Below are 7,085 nucleotides of genomic sequence, written 5' to 3' on the forward strand. Positions count from 1 at the left end.
TCCACTTTCCCCTCGCTTCCTCCTCTCCCCCCTTCTCCTTTGTCCACCGTTGCCTGTTTCCTCCTCTCCATGGCGAGGAGGATCTTCTGCTTCGCAGAATCTTGAGACTGGTCGTCGGCCTTTTTAAGCGTTTTTTCTCTCGAAAAAACACTAGGCCGTCACTTTACCCCGAGCGAAAAAAAAAAAAAGAGCTAGATGGAAGTAACCATCACTCTAGAAATCGAAATTTTTGTAACAAAAACAAGCTACAACGGAGTCACCACGAACAAAAACAGAAAACGTAATATCACCAAAAGCCAACGAAGGTTGCGTCCGCGACAGGACTCGAACCTGCAATCTTCTGATCCGAAGTCAGACGCCTTATCCATTAGGCCACGCGGACGGGACGATGAGACTGCTTGTAAAACCTTGTTTTGTCATGGGAGTTTTGTTCTCTAGTTCACTACATTTCTCCTGGTCGTTTTTTTTTTCTTCCCCAAGAAGAGGGGAGTGCGGAAGGGAAGGGGAGAGGAAGAAATTTCGGAATTTTTGGCCGCAGTCGCGATTTCGTGATATTACGTTCTTGGGACTCTTTGACAGTGTGAGATTTGTTTCGTTTCTTTCCAATTTTGGACACGTTACTAAAAATAATCGATTACAATTACAATTCATCTTCGTTAAAAGTATTCAATGAAATTACTCGATTACTTGAAAGTAATATCAATTGGCCGTTATTTGAAAAAGTACTCCTTTACTTTTCCTATTGCTTCACATTTTCAAAACAAACGATTTTTCTGCCGGTTTCAAAACGCGTGTTTCGTACTATCTATTATGGGGTTAGAATCATCGAATTATAGACTACTTATCTTCCTAGTACACCAATTTTGGTAAACCATCCTCTTGTCTTCAGACTTGGTTCGAGGATTCCTCCGTAGAAAACTTGTAGAAACCAAGGAAGTGGAAGGAAAATAATAACGGTGCAAGTAATTTCAGTGCTTCAAAAAGTAATCATGTTACTCTCGCGATTACTGCCTTATAAATGTGTTCAAATTATTCAAAAAATGACTGCAAAAAGCATTCGATTACTAGTAATGTAATTACGTGGAATGAATACTCGGGGGCCACTTTCTCTGACAATGCAGTCAAAAGTGCGGGCACGCCTGCCCTCTCCCCTACTGAGCGCCGTTTAAAGCTGTATGCGCTCTCTCTTCCTCTCCTCAGAAATGCAACAAAGAGTTGCCCCCGAGTACTGGAGACTCTACACTCTAAAAAAAAAGGGTATCACCATACACCCCTTTGTCCCATATAATACACCCCAAAACTTCATTTCGACCGTACAGCGCCCTATAGTCGAACAGACGGCACAAAATTTTACCAGGGGCTTGATAACGGTGCGATATAACTTATTAAATTGCTAAAGTACGTAATAAAGACCAAAGAAAGAAAACACGGAGCTTTTGCAGTACGGCCGAGAAAACTCCAATAACTTTTTTTGTATTCAATAATACGTACATCACCTATCTTAATACGTTGTACCACACGGCTATCAAGCTCCTCGAAATCGTTGGGGCCGCCTGCTCGATTATGGGGCGCTGTATGTCGAATTGAAGTTTTGGGGTGTATTATATGGGACAAGGGGTGTAATAATACACCTTTTTTTCTGAGAGTGTAGAGAGCCGTTATTAATGCCTTAGCGTTACTCCCCGCATGACAGGGAAAAGCTGACGGCGTCCGTCTGCGGATAAAACAGTGGAAAGAGAAGCGCACCGCGTAGAGAATGAGGAGAGAGGAGGAGGAGGAGGAGGAGGAGTTTTTTGTGGGGGCAGAGGTTTTATTATATAAAACTCTGATTAGGCCAATCTTAGAATATGCTAGTGTCATTTGAGATCCCCACAAATCATAGTGTATTTCGGAATCATAGTGTATTTCAGAGATTAGCGGTGCGCTTTGTGGACCAGTATGTATTCCTCTTACTTGTCCCTCACAAAACTTTGTACTGAGGCGGGCCTGGAAACACTACAGGAGAGAAGGAGAATAAATTGTCTAAAATTTCTCTACCTTATCGTTAACGACGAGCTTGGAATAGACAAAGATAATTATATTAGATTAGTCTGCCCCAAGTCTACTACGCATTTTTACAGCAGAACAATAAAACCATATAGTTATAAAAATGAAGCATTTAAATACTCCTTCTTTTCTCGAACAATTATTGATTGGAATAGTTTGTCACCTGATGTTGTGAATAGTACTAACTTATATATTTTTGTTCCAAGTTGTCGCAGCAAATGCAACCTGTCTGATGTTATGTTTGATCCACTCCTGTAACACTCTCGAAAGAGATTGACAGTACTAATAAAGAAGAAAGAGGAAGAAGAGTAGAGAAGGTCAAAGGCGAGAAAGAGGCGACTTCACGGGGCGGAAGCCAATGCGCGCGCGGATGCTGGGGCCAGTCTGAACTTGCGCGTGAGCGGAGTGGGTATGCCTTGGCTTCTCCTGCAAAATGGAGTGTGAAACAAGTACTAGCGCTGGTCCAAGTAGGCGGAGACAAATATTAAAGGGAGATTCATTGGTGGATCCTTACACTGCTTATACACATAGCCTCCTATATACTGACAAAGCCTGGCAGATCGCTGGCAGATCGATTATGGCGGCCGCAGAAGCGGCCGCCATAATGGAAAAGGTGGAGCGGCCGACAACGGATGAGAGCAGAGCCACGTGACTGGCGCCCCGCTGCGGCGAGACGCCTATACACACTTCTCTCGCGGTGCGAACAAGTGTGTTTCGGGTCCTCGCCGCTGCAAAAGCTGTGCGCTGACGTCCAGGTTCCCCGAGAAATTTCTCTTTGATGCTCTGTGCTACCTGATCCTCGCGCTCGAAATCTGCGACCGGGCACTCTATGGCTCCGTTGTTGAACTTACGTTATACATCATACAAAAGATAGCCTGCCAAACATCAGTCACCGCGATATCCGTGGTTCGAATTCAGCGTGCCAAGTTTCTCCTTGAACTCGTTGCCACGAGGTGGCAACGAGTTCAAGTTTTGAAGCACGGATCTCGCAGTGACTTGCGTTCGAATTTGTTTGCAGACTGTCTTTTGCATGGTGTATGAGCGGTGTGACCCGGACTTTAGGGAATGCGTAAGCGTCACCCTTGGGAAACGCCCCGCACTTCCCTCTTCGGTAAACGCTAACACTGACCCCGTAACGAAGCCAAAAAGAGGTAGCAAAAAATAGAGGAAAGAGAAAGCCAAAACAGAAAAAAAAGTGAAGGGGTCAGCGTTAGCGTTTCCCAAAGGGGGACGTGTGTGGCGTTTTCCAAGGGTCATGCTAACGCATTCCCTAAGGATTCACCAATGAATCTTATTTTCTTTTTTTTTTTAGAAGAATTGTTTCTTTGTTTGAACAGGATCCCGTGGTTTATGGGCCGCGTTTGCAGTACGAGCTGCGAGGAGGCGATGAAAGCGTTGATCATCTGCAAACTTTGCCTTTGCACCTCATTTGCTTATCGCAACGCAAAAACAAATGCAGCGCACGCGCACTTGCGACCGATCGCCACGGGAGGTGTCCGCCATTAAATTGCAAACGCTCCCCGTTGTATGCGATTGATCCTTTTTACAATCTAGGCGAGTCCAGCGAAATCGAAGGCACCTAGCGGCTATAACACAAACTTGTGACAACAGGTTTGCTCGCCAGCCTTCTTGAGCGAATCAGATATTCGCAGCTCCTAGCGGTCTAAAAAGACGAAGACGTGCAAGCAGGTTCGAAAACACGCCGGGAAAATTCTCGTGAAAGTGGGTTCCAAAAACACGTCGGGAAAATCGCAGCATGAATAACTGGCAACCATGGCTGCCAGTTATACATGCTACAGGAAGCGCGCCCGCTGGGCCCGTTTTCCGCAGCGTACGATCTGCTAAACTTCTCTACAGTCTCGATCGAACTTGGTAAAACACTGTACCCATGCAAAACAAAGCATTTTCAATCCAAGATGGCCAGCTAGACTGTCTTTTGAAGCGTGGCTGCTTGCAAACGTCTGTACCTTTCCGGGTCCGGAAAACCTCAGAAAACCTCGCGGAATTTTATATTGCACAGGACGACGCAGGGAGTCCTTATTCGGCGCCATGAAATGTATCACATGAAACGCGTTTTTTTCTTCCATCTAACCTCGCTTATTATTCAACATTCACCGCGACAGTGCCTTATTATTTATTTATTTATTTGTTTTGCTGTCGGATGTATAGACGTACAATACACGGCTTATGATTTTGTGGTTTTGAATAATATTGGAAACAAATGTCTTAGAAATAAGTATAAAAAGTTTTTTTTTTCGTTAGAAATAGCGAAACTCACTTACAGCATCTTCCCCTCGAAGGTAGCAACCTGTGGCGGCTTCAAGCTGAGCTAATTGCTTTATTTCTTATATATGGCGCCAGCTGAATATGAAGAAAGGCAAACACTAGAGTGCCTCCACGTTCTTGAAGGTACCCTAGCAAACACACAAGCCAGGCACATAGCCAGGATTTTGATTCGGGGGGAGGCCGGGCCCAGTGCCCCCCCACCCCGCCCGGTACGTGCCTGACATCAGCGGTGTGTTTGCCTTTTCTGTCTCTCTCTGTATGTAAACTTCCTTCATGTTTAACTGGCACCATAGCGCCACTAAATAAGCTATCCTTTAGAGTGCCGACACTTACCTATCTTGGGGCCAAAAATCATGGTTGCCAGTTATCTGAAGCTGTATCTGAAATCCCAGGAAACGCTTTTCCCTCCTCCAGAAACGTTTGAACAGTGCGCGACAGAGCAATGCAATATTACACGAGCTTCCTAACACCGAATCTAAAGCTGCGGAACTCGCACTTTTGAATCATGACGATCGTCAGTTGCGTCTGCTATGCTCTGCACAAACACCAAGATGGCGACGCCCACAACAATATCGGGGTACAGAGTGCGGCTACTCTAAGCGTAACAAAATGTTTAGCTGGGCTTGTTGGTTCATGACTGCAAATGAGCGCCAAAGGAACGAGGACCGGTGAAGAAGTGGGTGACAACACAGGGCGGCTCTAAGCGTAGCTGATGTGGTGGCTCCAGCTGACACGATATAAAAGGTATAGCAGCCTCTCCACTGTTTAGCAAAATAAAAAATGACGAAACGTCAAAAAATAAAACAAAAAGAGGCGTTTATTTTACACTACCAAATGCGATATCAGGAAACAGATCATTTTTGTAGTTATGTTGAACACATATTTCACTTTTTCTTAAGTTTGTTCCCGTCAATAATTAATCACGTTGGACCCTGTCGAGGTTTCATATCCGAATATTTCAAAGAATAACTAAATGCCTTCTTTCTACCTTCCCCGATTTAACTCTTCATATGCTCCGTTTCACTCTATGTCCTAGCGCAGTGACGGTAATAAAGCAGCACTAGATAACACAGCTGGAATATTAAAAAAAAAAAAAGTTAATTACAAGTTAACCTCGTTATACAAAAAAAAAAAAAAACGATAAATGTTTTTGTGTGTGTTTTAAATTCTCTTCAGATTGCTCTTTCCTGCGTTCGTTCCCGTCAATCACCAATCACGTAAATACCAGTCGGAGTTTCCCGTCCCGATTATTGAAAGGATAGCTAAAATGACCCGTTTCTATCTACTTTCACCGATTGTAAGGAACCCTGTCGTAGGAAACACGAGTTGAGGATCGCAAAAATAGTAAAACAGACGTTAATTCTACGCAACTAAACACGATATTAAGAAGAAAAAAGAGAGAAAAAACAACTGACACACTTTTGGACGTTTTTGTTTCGGCACTCTTTTCTTTCTCGCAGTTATAATACCCTCTTCGTGTCGTTGTTCTTTCTTGTGTTCGTTCGCGTCAATCAACGATCCCGTGGGGTCCCCTTGCCGAGGTTTCAATTACACGCCGAAAGTCTCTTAATCGGGTAACCTGGAGTGGCATGGAAGAGGAAAGCGCGACAGCTCGTAGGCGCCAATCAACGCTAATGACGTGCCCACCCCGGAGCGGAGAAGGGGCGCCACAATGGCGTCCTTGAGCCGAGAAACAAAGACGCGGCGGAATTCAATGTGGGACAGCGTTGACGTTTCTCTCTGCATGGAGCGAGCAGGGGGCGGCGCGGTGTGCGGTAGCCGGACACCTGACGAGCGTGGGCAAGCAAGCGCAACCTTCAGTCGGGATTCCGACAGTCAAACGGGCGAAGGGCTTCGCGCTTAGTATTGACTCACTCAGTCATGCAATTCCAAAATGTGTCGCTGTTAGCCTTAGGTGATATTTTGCTGAACCTAACGATCGCCTTACGCCAGAAATGGCAGATCTACAAAAGACACGGTGTTCCGACATGATGACAGAATTACCTGCGGTCATGCCTCATGCACGTTCGAAGCATCCTTGCTTCATGTACCCGCATCCTTCCAACTTGTCTGTGGACGGTGGTTGTGCGATCAATGCGTCATGAAAGGAAGAAAAGGCCTCGGACAGTTTCTGGAGACTGCCTTTTGTACGATGTATTAGCACTGGTAGTGCGGCTTTGGAGAGGCCGAGCGAATTGTCCGCTTCCCAATCCCCGATACACAGGTGACTCTTGTTTTAGATCTTTCTACTAGATTCAGCCCCCTTCCTGTTTTGTCTACATCGCAAGTTTGGGTTATTGGCGGGCACACACGCGTGAACAATCGATAAAAGTCATCTGAGCTATACAGTACCGTTTGGTTGGCTGCACTGCTTATTTCACGCGCCCTGATTGCTTTTTTTTTTTTTTTTATGAACGCTTTTTTTATGATAGGCTGGTAATGGTTGCTTGGTTGTACTTAATGAGCGAGTGGTAAATTACTTCTAAGTTCATCGACAACTTTCTGTCATTGGGAACAATATGCATCGCCTCGCCTCGGCTAAGCGTGTGTCAATAAATTGTTGAGAAGCGCTTAGAGAAGTATGCGCGTGCAGTGATTCAGAGCCCACATGTCAACTGCAGGTTCAGGCAGGCATTAGAAAAGGACAGGGGCCCGCATAAACCCGACGATATAAATGATAATTATAACTATTACAATGATTATCATGATGATCATCGTGGTGGCGGTGGAAATTCCAACGATGTCGACAACGA

The 7,085-nt window shown here is 45.1% G+C and overlaps 1 non-coding gene across 1 annotated transcript; it reads right to left on the reverse strand.

Moving 5' to 3' along the window:
* Positions 1 to 309: 309 nt before the first annotated feature.
* Trnar-ucg lies at positions 310 to 382 on the reverse strand. The gene has a single exon. It is a non-coding gene; the product is annotated as a tRNA-Arg (tRNA).
* Between the last annotated feature and the right edge of the window lie 6,703 nt (positions 383 to 7,085).

The sequence above is a fragment of the Ixodes scapularis genome, unplaced genomic scaffold (genome assembly GCF_016920785.2).
Source record: "Ixodes scapularis isolate PalLabHiFi unplaced genomic scaffold, ASM1692078v2 PGA_scaffold2__306_contigs__length_199485367, whole genome shotgun sequence".
Classification (NCBI taxonomy): domain Eukaryota; kingdom Metazoa; phylum Arthropoda; class Arachnida; order Ixodida; family Ixodidae; genus Ixodes; species Ixodes scapularis.